This window comes from Hyla sarda, chromosome 6 (assembly GCF_029499605.1).
Source record: "Hyla sarda isolate aHylSar1 chromosome 6, aHylSar1.hap1, whole genome shotgun sequence".
NCBI classification, from domain to species: Eukaryota; Metazoa; Chordata; class Amphibia; order Anura; family Hylidae; genus Hyla; species Hyla sarda.
Genome location: NC_079194.1, coordinates 119,798,653 through 119,821,432, shown reverse-complemented (window position 1 = coordinate 119,821,432; position 22,780 = coordinate 119,798,653). Strand labels below are relative to the sequence as shown.

Sequence of the window (22,780 nt, the reverse complement as noted above, 5' to 3'; positions counted from 1 at the left end):
TTTGTTTTCCGAAAGTAATCCGTACAACCTGCTTGCCGTGTGGAATTCCGATGAACAAGAGAGAGAAAACCTTGCCACATATCTCAACAATAATCCCGACAATTTAACGTTTACGTTAGTTTTCCTTAAAAAATATAGTAGCATTTTTGTATCTTAATCTAAGAGGTGACACATCTACCACTAGGGTTATTTCTACTACCCATAGAGGGGAAGCACGATGGTAGGAAGCTGATACGGCTTCTCCCCCTGCACCTAAGACCCATTCTTCCCTGACCTGGCTGCACCTAATGACTACTCACTGCATATAAGAGTGGCTGTGGGGGGACTGGAGGAGAGGTGATTGGAGGCTGGGAGAGCTTGACTTGCTCCTTGCTCCTAAGCTCTGCTGTCTACCGCGTAAGCCCCATGTTGCTGCTCTTGACGGAACTGTGAAGCGGTTGGTCACATGTTAAGGGAGGATGCTGAGATGGTGTTACTGCTTTGGTGAGCAGAAGTAGGAAGCTGAGGACGGAGAGACTGAGCTGAAGGGGTCCCTGGATAGAGGAACCTTGCTGCGGATTCCCCCGCTACCGACTGCCTGAGTGCTAGGACTGCACCCTGCTGTCTGGATTGTAGGGGCAGGCAAGACAGTCATGGAGGTGACCCCTGGAGTCTGGTGAGGCGATCCGCACCCGTAGCAACTGTTCCGAATAGACAGACTTCATTCATGAAATGGATGATCTAAGTGTTCGCCTGAAACATAGGGGTTATCCTGACTGGACACTCAAACGAGCCTGAAAAATTGTCCCTGGCAAAAATAGGGAGGATTTAATAAAAATTGCTTCATCCAGACGTACATCAAAATCTGCCTCTCCCAAACCCATCAGGTTTTCTACCCAATTCTGTGCATAGTTTGGCGAGATCTGTAAAATTGTACATAAATTCATGCCATTTATACTTACAGACCCCGCTTTTTCAGAAGTTTTTACAGGCGGTTATAGATGTATAGCCAGACGTGCACCCATATTGGGACAATTACTCTCAACTAGTCTGTTTTCTATGGCCACCAAACATGACTACTTGGTTAAGACACACGGGTACATTCAAATGCGGTCATCGTATTGGTTCTTGCTGTTCGGTTATTAGATCTGGTAACCATTTTACATCATATTCCACAGGTAAATCATACAGTATTAAACAATATGTCAACTGTAATACAACTCGTGTCATATACCTCATCTCATGTACTGACCGCAAACTACAATACGTTGGGTGTGCTACCACTCCATTTAAAGTCAGAATTAGAAAGCGCCTATCCGATATTGTATATTACAAGACCCGCAACACCTCAGCAGTATCAATGTATTGTGCACGATGCCATGCCGGCAGCACAGCATCCTTGCAAGTACAAGGGATCGAACGTGTCACACTCCCACATAGAGGTGGGGACTTCAGACAGAAAGTACTTGCACAAGAAATATTTTGGATTATGGCTCTAGACACATGGCCCCCAGGGGACTCAACAAGAGACAAGATACATTAATCTATTATCAATAGCTTATATCCAATCTCCCCATTAGTCTTTACCTGAACAGCCACATTTCCAATACTCCATGTACATGTATATATGCTTTTTATATATATATATAGTCATTCATATTACAACACTGTCATACATTGAAAAATATATATATTTTTGATATATATGTACTATGGATATCTTGTTCCAACTCATTCTTTTGCTATTATCTATTGCCTTTATTTCAATACACTATTCTATGGGTTCTATTACAAGTATGGCATATGATAAACATGTATTTCTCCTATACTATGTGTACTATGGTACTTTGGAAAATGTAAAGGGTTAAGTGATCTGGGACAGGTGTTTTTCATCTTCCCTAGGTCACTTCCCCTATTTAATCAGTCTTAATGTTATAGGACTAAGGGTGGCAACGTCTGAAACGCGTCATTCTATGTTCGCTATCTGTATCTCATGGTTTTTATCTGAATAAACGGGACCCTGCACTTTGAAATATCCATGCTGGCTTCTGCTTTCTCATCTATTGCACTCTTGGTGTTGCCGTACACCTGCCGTGCTGTGGATGGAATAAACCTCTGGTGAGCTGGCTTACCTTCTCTACTAGTTCCTGCTTTCTAACATCACTCTTACCCTTTTTATTCTGTCAACATGTTGTCTGGCAGAATGATCACCAGGAATATAGGGGGAGATTTATTAAAACCAGTGAAGAGTAGGGGCATAGCGTGGCGCTGCAGGAGATGGCCGCACACTAGGACTGCTCCCGCTCCCATGTAGCCCTCCTCTACAGCCCGGCAGTCTTCTATCCTGCCTGGAGACATTACCCGTTACTAACGGCCGCCTCCACTCCCAGCCGGCTACCCCGAACTACGGGCCCAGCACTAGGCCTCAGGTCACGCTACCAAGGTCCCGCTGTCAGTGGAGCTGTTGCTTTACCTGCTTTGCGGACGCAGCCTCCGGCGGACCCGCTGACATCTCTGCAGTCTGGTCTTCTGTCTGCGATTTGTGTTGCTGTTGGTCTGGAGGGGCGTTTCTGGGATCCTTTGTACGTCTTTTTATCAGCTGTATTCCTTCTTCCTCATCCACCGTGGTTAAGTGTGTAATCTTTATGCTCCTAATACCTCTCAAATCCTGTTCTTGCGCAGGGTGCTTGCTAAACTCCATAGATATCCCTCTCCTGCCAGGCTTCTTTGGGGTGGGGGGGGGATTGGGAATTTTGTCATCTCTCCGTATTTCGACCATCTCTCCCTTACTGCTGCCCGTGCCCAATTGCGCCTTTTTCGCCAGGTGATTAGGGCTTCGGGTTTGTACGATCTTTGGCGGATTAATGGATGTCTCTTTTTGTTTTTATTCTCCTCCCCATAAACTGCATACCCGTATTGACTATTTTTTCGGTAACCTCCCCATGGTGCGTTTGCTTTCCCATGCCTCTCTGGAGCCTAATTCTTGGTCTGACCACTGCCCTGTTCTTCTTTCTTTTTCCTCTTCCCCTTCTTCTCTACGCAGCTTCACTGGCGTCTTAATGACTCTCTACTTTAAGTCCTTGCCCTCCCAGGAATCTATCCAGACATGCCTAACTGAACATTTTGCTCACAATGAAGGGTCAGTGTCCTCTCAGGCCATCCTCTGGGAAGCTCACAAGTCGGTTATGCGGGGCCATTGTATTTTCCTGGGCGCTAGGCTTAAGTGGGATGATCTGTCTCGTTCCCGGGATCTTAAGGCATGAATAGCTTGTCTGGAAGCTCTATTACTGTCTTCTCCCTCTCTCTCGGTGCTGAGACAACTGGTGACTGCTAGGGCTCAATTGGGTGACCTAGCTCTCCATCATGTGGAGAGACAATTGTTGTATGCTAAGCAGCGTTTTTATGAAAAAGGTAATAAAGCACATACCATGTTGGCCAGACACCTCCGTTATAGAATGGTCGCCCAGTCTCCCTCGGCTTTGAGAGACTCCTCTGGGGTTCTTCATTATCATCCAGCTGATGTTTCTCGTCCTCTGGTTGACTATTACTCTGGTCTATATTCTCTTCCCTCTCAGCTTCCGTCTGACCTGGTGCAGCATGCAGCCCATTCAGAAGCTTATCTCTGTGTGGTTTACCGATTTTGTCAGGGGCGGATCGTGAGGTTCTTAATGCTCCCATAACTAGTGAGGAGCTCCTAGAGGTACTTAAGTCCTTTCCTGCTGGTCCTTTGCCCGGTCTGGACGGATTTACTTATTTGTATTATAAGACTTTATTCTTCTCTCCTCGTACCTAAATTTGTTTCTCTTTTTAACTCTTTCATTGAGGGAGAAGGGATCCGGCAGTCCTTCTTACACTCTTTGATTACCTTGTTGCCTAAACCTGGTAAGGATCCTCACGATTGCTCCAGTTATAGACCCATTGCTTATCTTAATACTGACCTGAAGCTATTTTCTAAGGTTTAAGCTGTACGCCTTTGCTCCTTTCTTCCCTCCCGAATCCATAAGGTCCAGGTTGGGTTTATACCTTGCCGTCAGGGAGGTGATAACACTAGAAGAGTAGTGGGTCTTATTGATTTGATCAATCAGAGGTCTGGCAAGCAATGATTCTTAGTTTGGATGCAATAAAGGCCTTTGATAGGCTGGGATGGCCGTTTCTTTTTTCCACCCTCCAGAAATTTGGTATCACAGGTAACTTTATAACTGCCCTGCAGGGTTTCTACTCCTCTCCTTCTGCTTCTCCTAAACGGCCTCATGCTCCCTCTTCTACCTTTTCTTCAATGGTACGCGTCAGGGTTGTCAGCTACCCCCCCCCCCCCCCCCCCCCCCGATCTTCACATTGTGCATTGAACCTCTTGCCACCATGATCCGGGGGGATACAGATATTTCAGGCATCCCCCTTCATGATAGGGAATTTAAGATTTACCTGTTTGCCGACTATGTTTTGCTTCCCAGTCTTTATAGGGTTCTTCACGCTTATGGTGTAGTCTCTGGCTATAAGATGAATCTCTCCAAAACTGAGGCTCTTCCCTTGAACCTTCCTCCATCCTTATCATACTCTCCTACATGCTAATTACTCTTTTTTAAGTGGTCTTCTTAGGCTATTAAGTATTTTGGGGTTTCTATTACCTCTCGCTATTCTTTGCTTTACCCTACTAACTTTCTTCGCCTTTTTTTATTTTTATTTATTTATTTTTTTTACTCTTTATTTAGGTTTACACAAAAAAAAATTACTACTACTACTAAAGAGAGCAAACAATCACAATGTACAAAAATAATCCAGCATATACAATATAATGAGGCAAGGGAAAGAAAAAAGGGAAGAAAAAAAGAAGTTAAATTAAGGGAAGCAAATATAATTAGAAACAAAGGGAAAACAGGAAAAAGGAAAAAAAATTACTGTGAATATATTCAAAATATACTCAAATCTAATACAGGCTGAAGGTCGTTATATAAGATCAGCCCACTTACTCCATATATCAGTTCTTGTCCCACGCATCCCCGAGCGCCTAGCTATGAGTCCCTCCATCGTAAGATTATGATGAACAGTAGCGTTAATAACTGCGATTTCTGGGATATCTACTGATAACCAACACTGAGCAATGGAGATTCTTGCCACAGTAAGAACATGATAGATAATAATCAGGTGGTCTATTGAGATATCTTCCAGTGTCAAAAATAAAAGGGCTACTTCAGGACCCCAACTGAAAGGAAAAGGAAGGAGCTGATCGAGAAGGTGCTTAATATCCAGCCAAAAGGGACAAATATGATCACACGTCTGCCAAATGTGCATTAGTGTACCTACATAGCAATTTTCGTAGAGATTCAAAATTATTAGCACATCTGGAAGTTTTTCTATGTATATCAAATACGAACATTCACTGCTCATCCATAAATTTTTGGCCCAGGTCCCCCACCCATCTCTGCTGAAATGTGAAATATTGGGGTTTATTAATCTGAAGAAGCTCAGTATAGGCGATAGAGATTCCCTTAGAAAATGTGCTATTATTTAGGAGAAACCTCTCATATCATGTTCTACTTGTTACCTGGGGCCAGGCTAGAGAGCAGAAGAAATGGCATGTTCTTAGATATTTATAGAACTCCTTGTGAGAGAGAGAGAGAAAAAGCTGAGGTGATAGAGGAAAAGGAGAAAAGACCAGAAGAGTCAAAAAATTGAGACACTTCCACAGTTCCATCAAAACCTGGAGGAAGAGTGGTGCAGTTGCCCATGGCAACCAATCATATTGCTTCTTTCATTTTTCAGAGGCCTTTTAAAAAAATGAAAGAAATCTGATTGGTCACTATGGGCAACAGCACCACTCTTCCTCTACACAGGTTTTGATCTCCCCCAGTGTGTATACCTCCTCTAGTCCAAGGTCTGAGGTCCAGATTGCTTAAATAGCTAATTATCGCTGCAATCCGCCAGGTACTCGGGACCCTCTTGTATTCCAATTTACTCCAGACTTTTATAGCTGCTTTGATAGAGGGGCAAAAGGAGGAAGGAAGAGAAATAGGATTGAAAGGTAGAGACCACAGGAAATTGCACAAGGAGGGAGAACCTAATAAGTCAGATTCAAGGTCTACCCAGTGTGGGGGGTCTTTTTGCCACCACCATCTTTTAAGCTGGTCTATTAAAATTGCATGATGATAGGTTCGTAAGCAAGTAAGCCCCATTCCTCCCTCTCTGACTGGGCGATATAGAAGTTGTGCACTAACTCTAGGTCATCTACCGGCCCATTTAAATTGCGACAGTAGCTTCTGAAGGTCAGAAATGTAAAGATTGGGGACTGCAATTGGCAAATTGCGAAAACAATAGAAGATTTTGGTTAACAAGACCATTTTTGCTGCTGCTATGCGACCAACCCAGGATACTGGAAGGAAAGAAAAGTCAGCAATATCTTTAGCTATTTGAGACTTCAGAGAGGAAAAATTTACACTTGCGGTTTTAGAGAGTATAATGCCCAAATAAGAAATTTGACCTTCTGAACAAGAAAGTTAGTTTGCAGATATTCTTCTGCGTCAGTAGATAAATTAAAACCCATAATGGTGGACTTGGTAGGGTTCATCTTGTAGTAACTAGCATTCCCAAAGTTCTCTAATATTACTGTAACTGTAGGTAGTGAACTTTGTGGATTAGTTAAACAAACAAACAATGACGTCATCGGCAAATAAACCAATACGGTGGTTCTGCAGTCCTATCTGGATCCCGGATATAGCTGATGACGTCCTTATATGTTAAGCAGGAGATTCCATTATTAATGTAAAAATAAGAGGGGACAGGGGACACCCCTGCCGAGTGCCATTACTAAGGGTGAATCTATGGGATATTGCACTAGCAGTATATACTTTTGCAGAAGGACAAGAATATAATACCATAATGGCACACTCTTATTTAGGAGGAAACTGAACTTTACGGACAACCTCTTGTAGATGGTCTGAATGCACACGATCGAAAGCCTTCTCTGCATCCAAAAATTGAGAAGTCACCTCATCCATACATACAGATGGAAACGTGGGTAAGGCTACAGATGAAGGAAAAGAAGAAATTGTATCTCTAGTAGGTTGGAAGATAGAGGTATTAGATTTTAAATTATATAACTCTTGATAGTATTTGCAATACCTTGTGGGTCAATAACTTTTGAGCCATTAGGGGTAGAGATAAAGGGGATTGGAGACCTAAGGTGTCATTTTTTTAAGTTGTTTAACCAGAAGAGAACTGGCTTTATTGCCTTGCCAATAGCAGGTTAATTTAAAGCGCCTAAGTGCAAGTTCATGGTCACGGAGGGATAGGAGTTGTTTTAATCTGTGTGATTTCTTGTGTCAGATCTATGGAATGAGCCACCTGATCACGTCTATGGAGATCTGCCAACTCCAATTCCAAAGATTCACGGGTTTGTTTTTTTTCTTTTGTCATGGCTGTTTGACTAATAAAATGACCTCTAATGGTGGCCTTAAAGGCAGACCAAAGTATTGGATCAGATATAACGACAGTATCGTTAATCTGGAAGTAAGTAGATATAGCAGATGTAGTTGCGTCTAAGTACTTAGGGTTGTTCAAAACCATGGAGTTAAGTCTCCAAATAGGTACTGGGTGTTGAGCATCATTTTCTTTAATTGTAATGCTTATGGGAGAGTGGTCTGACCATTCAATGGGCATAATGCTAGCATCTTCAATTAAGGGTAGTACAGAGCGTGACACCAAGGTATGGTCGATTCGTGTGTACACTTTACATGGGTGGGAAATGTATATGCTTTTTCTGTGGGGTGTACAACCCTCCAGGCATCATATAGATTAAAGTTACTCATAAGGGAAAACAGAACTGAGGAGTCTAATTTTGGAGAGGCAGTGGTAGAGTCCATCTTGGCCACATTACCATGTTAAAAGCCACCTTATTTACCTTACAGAGAATACGTTTAATGAAGACACTTTGGCGATTATTAGGAACATATACCACAACCAAGGTATAAGTAACATTATTCAATTGGCATTTAAGAATAATAAAACGTCCCTCCTCCTCTACCTCCACATATTGTGATACAAATGTGATACAAATGCTACCATGTCCCGAATAGCTAGGGCACCCCCCCCCTTTTTTATGTGGTGCATGTGCATATAATATATGGGGGTATTGTTTATGTGTTAGGCGTTTGGCATCTGCTGGCAGAAGATGTGTTTCCTGTATACTTATAACATCTGCGTTTAATCTCCTAGCCTCCTTCCATACCAATGTTCTCTTAACCTCTTCAGGACACAGGGCGTATGGATACGCCCTGCATTCCGAGTCCTTAAGGACCGAGGGCGTATCCATACGCCCGTGGGAAATCCGGTCCCCACCGCTAGCCGGTTGGGGACCGGAGCCAGATGCCTGCTGAAATCATTCAGCAGGCACCCTGGCACATCGCCTAGGGGGGTCCTGAGGCCCCCCCATGTCGGCGATCGGAGAAAATCGCATGTCAATTCAGACATGCGATTTTCTCCAATTCCGGGCTGATCGGGTCTCTGGTGACCCGATCACCTGGAAAATAGGGCTGATCGGAGTTGTCAGCAACAGCCCCGATCAGCCTAAAGGATAGGAGTGAGGTCGCAAAGCTGCGGTCTACTCCTATCCCCTGCCATTACTCAGAACGGAGTTCTGACCAATGGCAGCGCAGGACAGGGGGTTGCCATGGCAACCCCCCGTTCTGCCCACCCCTGGATGTCGAGGGGCTCTGGGAAGAAGATGGAGGCAGTACCTGCAGGAGAAGATGCCTGGGGACCTGGGATCTTCGCTGGAGCCTGCAGGATCCTGATCAAGTAGGGAATCGACAGTGGGGGGGGGGGGGAATTGAAAGTGAAAGTAAATCGATCTTTACTGTGGCAACCACTAGGGGGGCCAAACTGCAACTCACAGCATGCTGGGAGTTGTAGTTTTGCAACATCTGGAGGGTCACAGTTTGGAGACCACTGTTACAGTGGTGCCCAAACAGTAGCCCTCCAGATGTTGCCAAACTACAACTCTCAGCATGCCTTGACTGCCCAGGCATGCTGGGAGTTGTAGTTCTGTAACATCTGTCCCTTAAGATTTAGCAATTTTCATGACATTTTTGAAAATTGCTGCTCTCAAATTTTTTCAAAAAGCAAAAATATGTCCATTTTATGATGCCAACATAAAGTGGACATATTGTGTTTAAGAAAAATGTAATTTATTTGGAATATCCATTTTCCTTACAATTAGAGAGCTTCAAAGTTAGAAAAATGCTAAATTTTCAAAATTTTCATGAAACTTTTCACCAAAAAAGGATGCAATTAACGCCGAAAATTTACCACCAAAATGTACGGGATAGCTGTACGGGATAGCCGCGGCTAATTGCGGCATCCCGAACAGCTGACAGGACAGCGGGAGGGCCCCTTCCTGCCTCCTCGCTGTCCGATCGCCGAATGACTGCTCAGTGCCTGAGATCCAGGCATGAGCAGTCATGCGGCAGAATCTTTGATCACTGGTTTCTTATGAGAAACCAGTGATCAGCATAGGAGATCAGTGTGTGCAGTGTTATAGGTCCCTATGGGACCTATAACACTGCAAAAAAAAAAGTGAATAAAGATCATTTAACTCCTCCCCTATTAAAAGTTTGAATCACCCCCCTTTTCCAATAAATAAAAAAAAAACACAGTGTAAATTAAAATAAAAATAAACATATATGGTATCACCGCATGTGAAAATGTCCGAATTATAAAAATATATAATTAATTAAACCGCTCGGTAAATGGCGTGCGCGCAAAAAAATTCCAAAATAGTGCATTTTAGTGCATCTTTGGTCACGATCAATAAGTCCTATCAATGCAAAAATGGTACCGTTAAAAACTTCAGATCACGGCGCAAAAAATTAGCCCTCACACCGCCCCATACACGGAAAAATAAAAAAGTTATAAGGGTCAGAAGATGACAATTTTAAACGTATTAATTTTCCTGCATGTAGTTATGATTTTTTCCAGATGTCCGACAAAATCAAACCTATATAAGTAGGGTATCATTTTAATCGTATGGACCTACAGAATAAATATCAGGTGTCCTTTTTACCGAAAAATGTACTACGTAAAAACGGAAGCCTCCAAAATTACAAAACAGCATTTTTTTTTTTCAATTTTGTCGCACAATGTTTTTTTTCCCGTTTCACCCTAGATTTTTGGGCAAAATGACTGACGTCATTACAAAGTAGAATTGGTGGCGCAAAAAATAAGCCATCATATGGATTTTTAGGTGCAAAATTGAAAGAGTTATGATTTTTTAAAGGCAAGGAGCAAAAAACGAAAATGCAAAAACGGAAAAACCCCCGGTCCTTAAAGGGGTAGTCCAGTGGTGAAAAACTTATCCCCTATCCTAAGGATAGGGGATAAGTTTGAGATCGCGGGGGGTCCGAGCGCTGGGGCCCCCTGCGATCTCTCTGTACGGGGCCCCGGCTCTCCGCCGAGATAGCGGGTGTCGACCCCCGCACGAGGCGGCGGCCGACACGCCCCCTCAATACATCTCAATGGCAGAGCCGGAGATTGCCGAAGGCAGCGCTTCGGCTCTGCCATAGAGTTGTATTGAGGGGGCGTGTCGGCCGCCGCCTCGTGCGGAGGTCGACACGCCCCCTTCCCGCGGGCTGTCGGGGCTCCTTACAGGAGATCGCAGGGGGCCCCAGCGGTCGGACCCCCCGCGATCTGCAACTTATCCCCTATCCTTAGGATAGGGGATAAGTTGCTCACCACTTAATCACCACTGGACTACTCCTTTAAGGGGTTAATACCCATCACGGGCACTTAATTTTTGCAGCTGCACTGCAGAAGCTCTTATGTCTAACACCTTCCCGGTTGCCTATATAGCGCAGAATATAGCCATAAAATAACAAAAAAAAAAAAGCTTCCCTAATACTTCATCATTAAGGTAAAAGTGATGGACCATAATGCAAATTTTTTTTTAATTTTGTTTGTATCACACATGAAAAACACAAATATAGTGGGCGCATGTCTTCCGCCCAATTGGGGGTTTGTTGGATATCTACCAACATATTTAACGTGTGGTATACCAGCGTTACTAAAAATAAAAAGAAGAGAAAATTATCACATAATAATGAACACGAGGGGGAGGGGGGGGGGAGCAGGACATCTAAGTATTTAGTTAAGTCAACAGTAAGAGACACTTCTGTGGGAATATTTTCCCACTTCAACCCCTGAACTAAGCACATTTATCTGGGTCCTGTAAAGTTATTTATAGTCTTAGGACTCCTTTTTTTCTTATGGGATACCGTTACCCAATCCATTGAAACTTGAGGAGCAGCCACATTATTACGTCTTTCTGCTTGGGTTTGACGAGGTTCCAACCCCTATTCTTGACATAATTACAATAGCATTGAGTTAGATGATGCCACATATTTTTCTCCCTTCTAGGTTATTATTACTTTTGCGGGGAACCCCCATTTATACAGGATTTTCTGCTCTCTGAATAAGCGGGTTCCAAGTGCAAACTCCCTTCATTTCATCAGTGTAGCTGCTGAGAGATTTGCGAAGATGGCAATGTCTGCAAACTTCTCCTCATTGTAAATACATTTTTTTCCTTTACATGGAAAAAATGTACCCTAACTATTATGTCCCTTGTTGGGAGGGTTTTGGGTTTAGGAAGTCTATGAACTCTATCCAGAGTTAAGTCAAGAGTGTAAGTTCGGGCAGCAGTATCGAGAAGTACTCCACTAGGTAACCCCTCAGATCATTTTGCTTGATAGATCCCGAAATCCCTTTAAGCCGAAGGTTGTTCCTGCGGGAACGATCCTCCATATCTGCAATTTTGTTTTTTAATGCATCTACTTCTTCCTCAAGATTTTTCACAGAATTTGCTACTGTATTGTGGGCAGATGTCAATTTGCTCACATTTCTTCAATATCAGAGGTACGTGCAACCGAGTATGAATCTTCCTTTTTATTCTGACTACGGCTTTTTGTAGGATCATAGAAAAGGAAACATGTAAGTCAGCTAGCATTTCCCTTATTGAGGCTTCTGACACTGGTGCATCAGAAGCCTCAATGAGGATACAGTGACCCCCCGACCTACGATGGCCCCGACATATGATGAAATCGACATACGATGGCCTCTCAGAGGCCATCGCATGTCGATGTCAGCATCGACATACAATGCTTTTTTATGTCGGGGCCATCGCATTAAGTGCTATCCGACAGCGCCAAATGCTTAAGCTGCTGCCGGATAGCAGCTTAATGTTCCCCGTGTGGTGCGGTGAGTATTACTTACCCCTCCACGATGCTCCGGGGTGCCCTCCGGGTCCAGCGCTGGTCTTCCGGTGTCTTCTCGGCCCTCTCCGATGACGTCAAAACGCTGCTGTGCACGTCATCCAATAGGAATGGCGTACGCAGCGGCGTAATGATGTCGCTACGCAGGCCCAGTAAGGCCTTGCGGAAGACAGCGGAGGACCGGAGAAGACAGCGGAGAGCCCAGCGGAGGCCCGGGGACACCATCTCGAGTGGCGTGGACAGGTTAGTACAGCTTCCTATACTTTACATTGCACGAATCCCTCAACATACGATGGATTCGACAAACGATGGCTCGTTTGGAACGAATTACTATCGTATGTTGAGGGACCACTGTATTACTAAGGGAGAACCGGACATTCCAGTCTGCTGTCTTCCGAGGCAAGAATATCTTGCTGCACTGGGGTTTTAAGTAATGTCTTACTGGATTATTTAGAAACTCCAGTGTTCCTGACAACTCCATGTCTCTTTAATGTGGTGAGGATCTGTTCATCTTTATGGCTAGTGGCTGACATTTCCAACCCAGATCCTAAGGGGTTACCTGGGGAGCACATATTCACATTCAAATCCATTTCAACGCTCACCTCTCCTGTGTTGGTGCCGCCGGGCCAAGGAAGTGATGGTCAGTCCTCTGTCTGTTCTTCCTAAACAGTTCTGTTTTCCATTGTGCTGCTCTCGTGGGTAGAGCTCAGAGACGCTTTGTCCCGGCGTGCTGCCGGATCATTCCTGGATGTCAGGGTTGGCGTGGAGGCTTTGCCCGCCACCATAACAATGGGCTCTTTCTCTTTCCTTCTCTCCACCGGGCTCATCGCACTGAAGTAAGTTGCCATTTTTACTGGGGTAACTAATGTTTTCTTCTGTGCCCTGGTCCTCATGATTGCACAGTTTGTGCCCAAAAGTATCGCTCTAATAGTGGCTCTGTGCCAGGTTCACACTGGAGAATTAGAGGTGCTCCATGTTAGGATGCCACCACCATGCTCAGGCTAGCCACGCCCCCACACTTTTCTTGTCTTCTTTATTCCACTTTTCTGTGACCTTAGGGCTCTTATGGGGAAGTGATGGTCGCAGTATATATCGTATTTTGGGCATATTGCGGCGGTTAAAATGACGATTATTCCTAAGTTACTATATTTTTTTGATACGCTGCTGGTTCGTGTCCCTTTGTCCGCCCTTTGTTCTTTTCAAACGGCCATTTTGCGGTTTATCTGGGTTGGCAAGAGACCTTGTCTCCCTATGTTGGTTATGATGGCTAGTAGATCATGGGAAGGGGGTTTAGCATTTCCACTGGTATATTGGTCGCTAGGAGGCTGCTTTAAATACCTCTTTCCCTTCCTCAATGGCTTGTCATTTGGGAACAGGCTTCCAAGGCCTCCATTTGCACTGCATACAAGGAAACCCAATACACAATGCTAATGGAATGGTACTATACCCCGGAGTTGCTGTATAAATTGAACCCTGATATCCCCCCTCAGTGCTAGCGCTACGGGGTTGGACTGGGATCATTGTTCCACATTTTCTGGTCTTGCCCACTTAAAGTGGACTATTGGAAAATGGTTCAACGTATGCTTACCGATGTTTTGGGTGTTTCTGTTCCCTTGGACCCCCTTGTTTACCTTTTACATTTGTCCTATCGTGCTCTGTCTAAGACACCCTTTAAACTTTTCATGCAGATAGCTGTAGCCGCTAAGAAGGCTGTAGCCGCCAAGTGTTGGAAGAGGCCTCTTCCTCCTTCAGAGATCGACTTATTGGCTCATATACTTGAGATCTGTTCTCTGGAATCTCACTGCCTCTTTAAATAATTCTGTCCCCTTGTTTCTCTCTGTTTGGGGTTCCTACGACTGTTTCACTGACCGCCAGTCTCCTTGATCTCTAGATCTTTCTTTTTTCCCTTCTTCTCTTTCCTTTCTCCTTCCCCTCCCGGTTGTGGGTAGTCTTGTTGTTAGTTGTTGTGGTCCCTTTTGTTCCCCTCTGTCCCCCCCTTCCCCGTTTCTTTGTGTGTGGCCCTTCGAGCTAGTGTATCTTTGTTTTCTACCTGGTTGCAGTATTTCTGCTGCTAATTTTGTCAGTGTTTGGCTTCATGGCAGTTTCGTGCTTTATCCTTTTGTGAAGGCATATTTTATCGCTATGCTACCATGTTGGCCGGTGTGGCTTCTTTTGCTAAGTTATTTACTGTTTTCCTCCTTGTAGTTTAGTTGATGACAGGTACTCTTTAATAACTACAGTATCTCATGTAAGTGAGTACACCCCTCACATTTTTGTAAATTAACACTTCTTTTGTTCAGATTTTGTTTAGATCTTGTAACACCAATGAGTCTCTTGACTTTGGGGAGGAAAAATGGCTAATTGGGCCCTGTTTAGACATTAATGGCTGTGGGTTGCATTATTTTGAGGGGACACAATATTAAACACTGTTATACAGGCTGTGCACTCTACATTGTAGCAGAATGTAATTTCTTGACTGTTGTGACATTACAAGATATAATACATTTTTGCAATAAATGTGAGGGGCATACTCACTTATGTAAGATACTGTGTATGTAACTATGTAAGCATTCCTTTGCGCGTAATGACGGGCAATACAGGGGCCGGAGCATCGTGACATCACGGCTCTGCCCCCTTGTGTCGTCACGGCCCGCCCCCCCAATACAAGTCTATGGGAGGGAGCGTGGCGGTCGTCACGCCCCCCTGTCATAGACTTGCATTAAGGGGACGGGCCGTGATGTCACAAGGGGTGGAGCCATGATGTCACGCTGCTCCGTCCCCTGTATCGCCCGTCATTACGCTCAGAGCGAACTCGCTCTCTGCAGAAATTATAGCGCGGTGCTGCAGTGTGATCCCGGGGGTCCCCAGCAGTGGGACCACGGCGATCTGACATCTTATCCCCTATCCTTTGGATAGGGGATAAGATGTCTAGGGGCAGAGTACCCCTTTAAATGGGCACTGCCACTTTTGACATGTTGTAGAGATATATCAAAAGTTTTGACCAAGAGAGGTCTGAGTGCCAAACTCCGAATGATTGCTAGAACAAGTTGGGAGAAAAGCGTGCTAAGCAAGACAAACTTCCAATGTAAGTCTATGGGATTGTCTCGAGCAGCTGTGTTTTTCTCCTAGCTGTATTTAAACACTCAGACTCCGACCGATCAAAACTTAAACAGGTTATTAAGCTAGTACATTATTTTTTTTAATCTACTGAGCCACTGTAAATAATGTAATACCTGATTGGCCCCATTCAAATGACATTTTAATATTAGTGACAGGTACACTTAAAGGACATCTGCAGTGTGATTAACACTTATCCTCTATCCACAGGATAGGGGATAAGTGTTTGATCGCGGGGGGTCCGACCACTGGGACCCCCTGTGATCTCCTGTACGGGGCCGCGGCTGTCCCGTGCAGGGGGCGTGCCAGCCGCAGCATGACGTTGCGGCCGGCATGCCTCCTCCATATATCTCTATGGGAGAGGCGGGGAGGCAGCGTTGGTGCCTCCCCCAATAGAACTGTATTGGGACGGGGAGGAGACGGGGTGTCACCGTCGACCTCTAGGTCGACGCTACGCGCCTTAGCGCTCACTATGAGCGCTAATGACGGCGCTCCGTTTGGGAGATCGCGGGGGGGTCCCAGTGGTCGGACCCCCCGCGATCAAACACTTATCCCCTATCTTGTAGATAGGGGTTAAGTGTATATTGCGCTGCAGTTGTCCTTTAAAGCAAAGCTTCAAGGAAAAAAAAAAACCTCAGACAACTGTGCAAGGAGTACTTGGTGGCATTGGAAAGTATACTGAAAATATTTTTTTTCCTCTAAAATAAGTTTTTCTAAATCCCACTCATATCTTAGATCTTATGGCTGGTTATTGATTATGTTTTCATAACAATTGAATTGATCAGATGCACGCTTTGCAAATAATGTGATTATTGACCAATACTGGATTGAGACCCCCCATGGTCCCCCCCCCCCAACCCAATGGACCTCTGTGTCTGAAAAAAAACATTGGATGTTGTTGGAGACATTTGGTGATAGGCCCCATGTCCAGGCTGTTTTCCCTCAGATGTCTACAATTTATTTTCGAGTTAAATCACTGCATAGCCCCCCCACATATTTATTTGTGATAACACTATTTCATTAGGCGCATGCAGTAATAATTAGTTCAGCTACAATGCTCCAGAACAAAAGCCGGCGCGCGCTCTCTCATTTTCAGCTCTTTTTGATCAATTTAACAACATCTGGGACCTTTGAGAAAAGCATCAAGAAAAATGCAGACACGACTGAGAGCAGCAAGTGGTGCAGGGAGTACAAACCTGATTTATTGTGTCCCATAGTACTTTGTTGTCTTCAGAAAAGATCCTTACCCTTCAGACGAGAGCCATGGAGAGCATCAGACCATATGATGGGACTAGAGGAGAAGTGATGTGTTCACTCCACTAAGAAACAATGGGGAATAACCAGATAAAAGCTATCTGCTAATTCCTTCATATACACTGCTCAAAAAAATAAAGGGAACACTTAAACAACTCCGTCAATCTCACTTATGTGAAATCACACGGTCTACTCAGGAAGCAACACTGTGACAATTAATTTCACATGCTGTTGTGCAAATGGAACAGACAACAGGTGGAAATTAAAGGAAATTAGCAAGACATCCCCAATAAAGGAGTGGTTCTGCAGGTGGTGACCACAGACCCCTTCTCAGTTCCTATGCTTCCTGGCTCATGTTTTGGTCACTTTTTGATACTGGTGGGCTTTCACTCTAGTTGTAGCATGAAACGGAGTCTACAACCCACACAAGTGGCTCAGGTAGTGCAACTTATCCAGGATGGCACATCAATGGGATTTGTGGCAAGAAGGTTTGCTGTGTCTGTCAGCGTACTGTCCAGAGCATGGAGGCGCTACCAGGAGACGTGAAGGAGGCTGTAGGAGGGCAACAACCTAGCAGCAGGACCGCTACCTTCGCCTTTGTGCAAGGAAGAGTACTGCCAGAGCCCTGCAAAATGTCCTCCAGCAGGCCACAAAAATGCAGGTGTCCACTCAAATGGTCAGAAACAGACTCCATGAGGGGGGTATGAGGGCCCGATGTCCATAGGTGGGGGTTGTGCAGGACGTTTGGCATTTGCCAGAGAACACCAAGATTGGCCACTGGCGCCCTTTGCTCTTTACAGATGAAGGCAGGTGCACACTGAGCACATGTGACAGAGTCTGGAGACGCTCTGCAACATCCTCCAGCATCACCGGTTTGGCGGTGGGTCACTAATGGTGTGGGGTGCCATTTCTTTATGGGCCGCACAGCCCTCCATGTGCTTGCCAGAGGTAGCTTGACTGCCATTAGGTACCGAGATGAGATCCTCAGACCCCTTGTGAGACCATAGGCTGGTGTGGTTGGCCCTGGGTTCCTCCTAATGCTAGACCTCATGTGACTGGAGTGTGTCAGCAGTTCCTGCAAGAGGAAGGCATTGATGCTATGGACTGGTCCGCCCGTTCCCCAGACCTGAATCCTATGCTTTAGTCCAGGTCTGGGAGGACATCCCTCAGGAGACCATCCACCACCTCATCAGGTGCATGCCCAGGCCTTGTAGGGAGGTTATACGGACACATGGAGGCCACACACACTACTGAGCCTCATTTTGACTTGTTTTAAAGGGGAATTCTGGGCAAAAACATTTTATCCCCTGCGATCCCCCGCGATCTCCCTGCAGCACCCGCATTTTAGGTTTCGGAAACCACCGGGACTGGGGACGTGATGTCACGCCACGCCCCCTCCATTCATTTCTATGGGAGGGGGCGTGATGGCTGTCACGCCCCCTCCCATAGACATGAATGGAGGGGGCATGGCGTGACATCACGTCCTCAGTCCTGGAAACCCGGAGGTTTCCGAAACTGGAGACGCAGCTCCCGCATAGAATGCAGGTGCTGCAGGGAGATCGCAGGGGGTCCCCTTTGGATAGGGAATGAAATGTTTTTTCCCTGAATACCCCTTTAAGGACATTACATCAAAGTTGAATCCTCCTGTAGTGTGGTTTTCAATTTTGGTTTTGAGTGTGACTCCATATCCAGACCCCCATGGGTTGATAAATTTGACCTCCATTGATAATTTTTGTGTGATTTTGTTGTCAGCACATTCAACTGTAAAGATGAAAGTATTTCATACAATTCATTCAGATCTAGGATGTGTTATCTTAGTGTCCCCTTTATTTTTTTGAGCAGTGTACTATAGAGGGAGATTTATCAAAACATGTCAAGAGGAAAAGTTGCTAAGTTGCCCATAGCAACCAATCAAATTGCTTCATTCAATTTTGAAAAGGCCTCTGAAAAATGAAAGAAGCAATCTGATTGGTTGCTGTGGGCAACTAACCAACTTTTCCTCTGGACAGATTTTGATAAATCTCCCCTATATCTCTTTAGGGTTGACATATTCCACAATGCTGTTGTCATGACCAACTGGGGGATAGGGAGAGTGAGCCCTAAAGACTCTCTCTCCCTACTTACCCAACCATCCTAAATGATGGATAGACAACTGGGCGCCGGTCCCTTCCCGTGCTAAAGTGCAGTGGTGTAAAAACACATACATAGCCTGTCACAGGCCAGAAACTGAAAAATTCTAGACAACCAGATATAGCAAACAGGATACAAATACTAACAGTGCAGAATATAAACAGGCAAACTGATAAGGAAACTGTACACACTTGTACACAGAACAAACAAACTGGACACCCCACTCCACAAAAGGAGTAGCCATTAATAATAAAACCAAATAGGCTACTGGCCAGCGGGCACACTCCACCGTATGGACAAAATGCCGACCCAGTAGGAAACAGAAATACAATACATGAAACACTAGACTAGAACCGGATGAGTCTGAATAGACTCCAGAATACCAAACAGGAATATAACATACAGAGCACTGGGTACAATCAAGACTCAGACACAGTGTGAACACAGACAGAGCAGAATGAACAAACCTAATCCTAAAACAGACTAATGTAACACAGACTAAAATACAAGGAGCATGCTATATAACCATGGCTAAAAACCCAGATAAAATGATAAGATAAGTACAAGGTAAATGCTGAAGCAGACAAAGTCAGAATATTGCACAAACAAACATAGTGGCATTAAACTAAATAACCAGCCCTGAATGCAGGAGAAGTCTGGATTAAAATAGACCTACCCGAGTTTTCATTCGTTCAGAGCATTAACCATTCCCTACCTAGGAAGAATAGAAAACTGCTCTGAACATCCTAGTGTGTGAATACACACCTAAACAGAAAAATACAAAAACAAAGGAACGGACATTACAGTTGTACACAGAATCATCTATTTTGTTTTAGACTTCATTAGACACTTGGGGCCAATATCATAGGAACTTAGTTGACCTGTGCATGTATTTTGAATGTATAAGGATCAGGAAACCCAATACAAATGAACACGCCCACTCCAATCAGATGGTGCATTGGTTATACGGTATTTAAAGGGAATCTGACCCTGTTTCTAAAGCTACTTGCCAGGTAAAAATTGGCGCAGCTGTTCCAAAGAAATAGATGTCCGGTTGGTAATGTTAATTCCTTGTTCTGCACGTGAAGGCCTGAAACTTTTACTTTGTTATTGGTTAAACATATTGATAAATTGATCGGTTTCTGAAAATCTGATTAAAAAGTGACAACTGATGTATCTGCATTTACTCTTGTCACTTTAGTGTTCGAAGCAGCAAGATTTTTGCGCAATGGATCAGAAAATCTCAGATTTTTGCACACTGACTAAACCATACCACAATAATGGTGTACTGAAGAAAAATTTTAGGAAATGAATACCTGCAAAAACATATCAAATGCCTTCTGCCCTGGTGCATGTACGCATCAGCACCACACAAAATAATGGTGTAAAAAAAAATCGTTCACCTATACCAACAATGATTATTTCCCTTCATAGTAAGATTGAGGGATCTCTGGAATTATGGAGGGAGATTCATCAAAACTTGTACAGATAAAATGTTGACCTGTTGCCCATAGCAACCAATCAGATATCTAGAGGCCTCTGGAAAAAAAACAATCTGGTTGCTATGGGCAATGGGCAACTGGTCAACATTTCCTTAGCACAGGTCTTGATGAATCTCCCCCCTATATTCTTGTTGATCTGTTCTGTATTTTTATTTATTTTTTATTATTACTTGCCACTATCTGCAGATATTTTGGGGAAGATTTATCAAATTTATCAAATCAACTAATCAGATCGCTTTTATTTTTCACAGGCCTCATCAAAGGGGTACTCCCGACCCGAAGACATCTTATCCCTTATCCAAAGAATAGGGGATAAGATGCCTGATCGTGGGGGTGCCACCACTGGGGACCCCCGCAATCTTTCATGCAGCACCCCACTATCATCAGCCTCCGGAGCGAACATCGCTCCGGGTCTGATGAATCACGATCACGGGGCCGGAGTATTGTGATGTTACGGCTCCGCCCCTGTGTTACATCATGCTCCGCCCCCTCAATGAAAGCCTATGGGAGGGGGCGTCGTGGCTGTCACGCCCACTCCCATAGGCTTGCATTGAGGGGGTGGAGCGTGACGTCACGATATGATGTTCGCTCCGGAGGCTGATCATAGCGGGGTGCTACATGAAAGATTGCGAGGGTCCCCAGCTGCGGGACCCTGCAATCAGGCATCTTATCCCCTATCCTTTGGATAGGGGATAAGATGTCTTAGGGTCGGTGTCTCCCTTTAATGAGGCCTGTGAAAAATGAAAGCGATTTGATTGGTTGATTTGATAAATCTTCCCCAAAATATCTGCAGATAGTGGCTCCTGCTGCAAATACCAATCAGGAAGGGGACATGGCACAGCTCTTGGGACACACAGACATTTCTTTTTATATTTCTTACTTTTAATATCTTTATGACACAATATAGACTCAACTGAGATAGACGAGATTAAGGGAAAAATTATAGAAGTTGATTTTAACTTAAAATGTTATTTTTGGTTGATTTGAATGTTGGATTTACTCGATTTCTGGAATATTACTGTACAGAAATTGCAGGTATAAAATAATTGTGTCCAGTGCGGTGCGCATTGTGCTGAATATCTAAATACAGCTATATTTTCATCCTATCAAGTGTATCATAATAAGTTATTCTGCACCTTAGGAAGGAAATAATTTGTGCTGTTCCTCCCTCCACCATTTCTTCTGTCTGTCTTGTCAGCGTTCTGCTACATACTGATAAATGCTCTGCTGCGAGGAAACTGCGCCTGTCGTATTAATTAACTGCTCAGGAATCGGCAGCTATGTAAACCAGGTATGGGCCAAATTGGCAGCCTTACCTGATTTCTCTTTAAGGTCCCAGGTGGTAAAAATTCCTCCTCAAACATATTTGTCCCTGGAAATGGCCAAGAATATTGCTGCCGAATAAATTCATCCAAAGGCTCTTGTTTTTACTAATCAAACAAACATTCTGATGTCTGGTCATGGCTGGAATGTTCTTTTCAGTCATTTAAAAAAAATGTCTACAAGCTGCAACCAGGGTAAAAAATAAATAAGAAAAAAAGGCTTAACTTACCACTATATTCACCGCTACTCCAGCTGCTCTGGTGTCCCTGCTAGTAGTGCTGTGATGATACGTTCATCGATCATGTGATGCTGCAGCCAATCATTCGATAAAGGCCACTTTTGCCAAAAAGTCCCATGTTTATTAGGAACAAATAAAAACACAGCTTGAAAACATTCCTGAGCCTCATTTCGTGTTGTGATCTTGGATATATTTTGTATTGGAATCTGGACTGGCGTTTTGGATGATTCCATGCCTGATGAATGGTATGCAGTCCTGTCCTCCTTATTTTTGTGCCATCATTGGCCTCCGCATTCACATGCTGTACATACTTTCATGCAGGCAGAGACTGCTGAGGCCATGAAGCTATGGTACTGCTAAATATAGCCAAGCGCCAGATATAGCCTAGGGGGGTGGGGAAGTGGGGAGTCAAGGGGCTGGACAGCAGATCCCCATCTTGCGATCAGTGGAAGTCCGGCCTGTCAGACCCCTACCAATAAGATACTTGTAACCTAGTTTGTGGACCGGTGATAAGCTGTAATCTTGGGATAACCTCCTAAACAACAAGGCCACTAGGTGATTTCTACAGCACCAGAGGGAAATGATATCAGACGTATGTGAAGGGGGCCTTATAGGTTATAAAGTTAGTACTTTTTTTTTTTTTTTTTTATCTACTGAGCCACTTTAAATAATGTAAAACCTCATAGGCCCCCATTCAAATGACATTTTGGCGATATCGCTGAGGTATACATTGGCATATTGGCAAAGAGGTATGCTGACCCTAAATTAATAATTATTATTTTTTGTTTATTGGCCCAGATTTACTAAGAGTGGCCCTGATTTCCATGGTATTTACTAATGTTTCCCTACATTTAGCTTGTTTTACACATGCTCTGAACTGTCAGGTTTTTCTCAGCTCAAATCCACTACATTTTCTGTGGAAACGTAAATATGTTGGTTTTTTGTAAAAAATGTCGGGGACATTCCCCTTTTTCGAGTTTCCT

At 44.2% G+C, this 22,780-nt stretch overlaps 1 protein-coding gene across 2 annotated transcripts in view; it reads left to right on the top strand.

The window, feature by feature from the left end:
- The window catches only part of EEFSEC (eukaryotic elongation factor, selenocysteine-tRNA specific), a 232,824-nt gene that overhangs the window by 89,373 nt on the left and 120,671 nt on the right, over nucleotides 1–22,780 (top strand). The window lies entirely within an intron of this gene.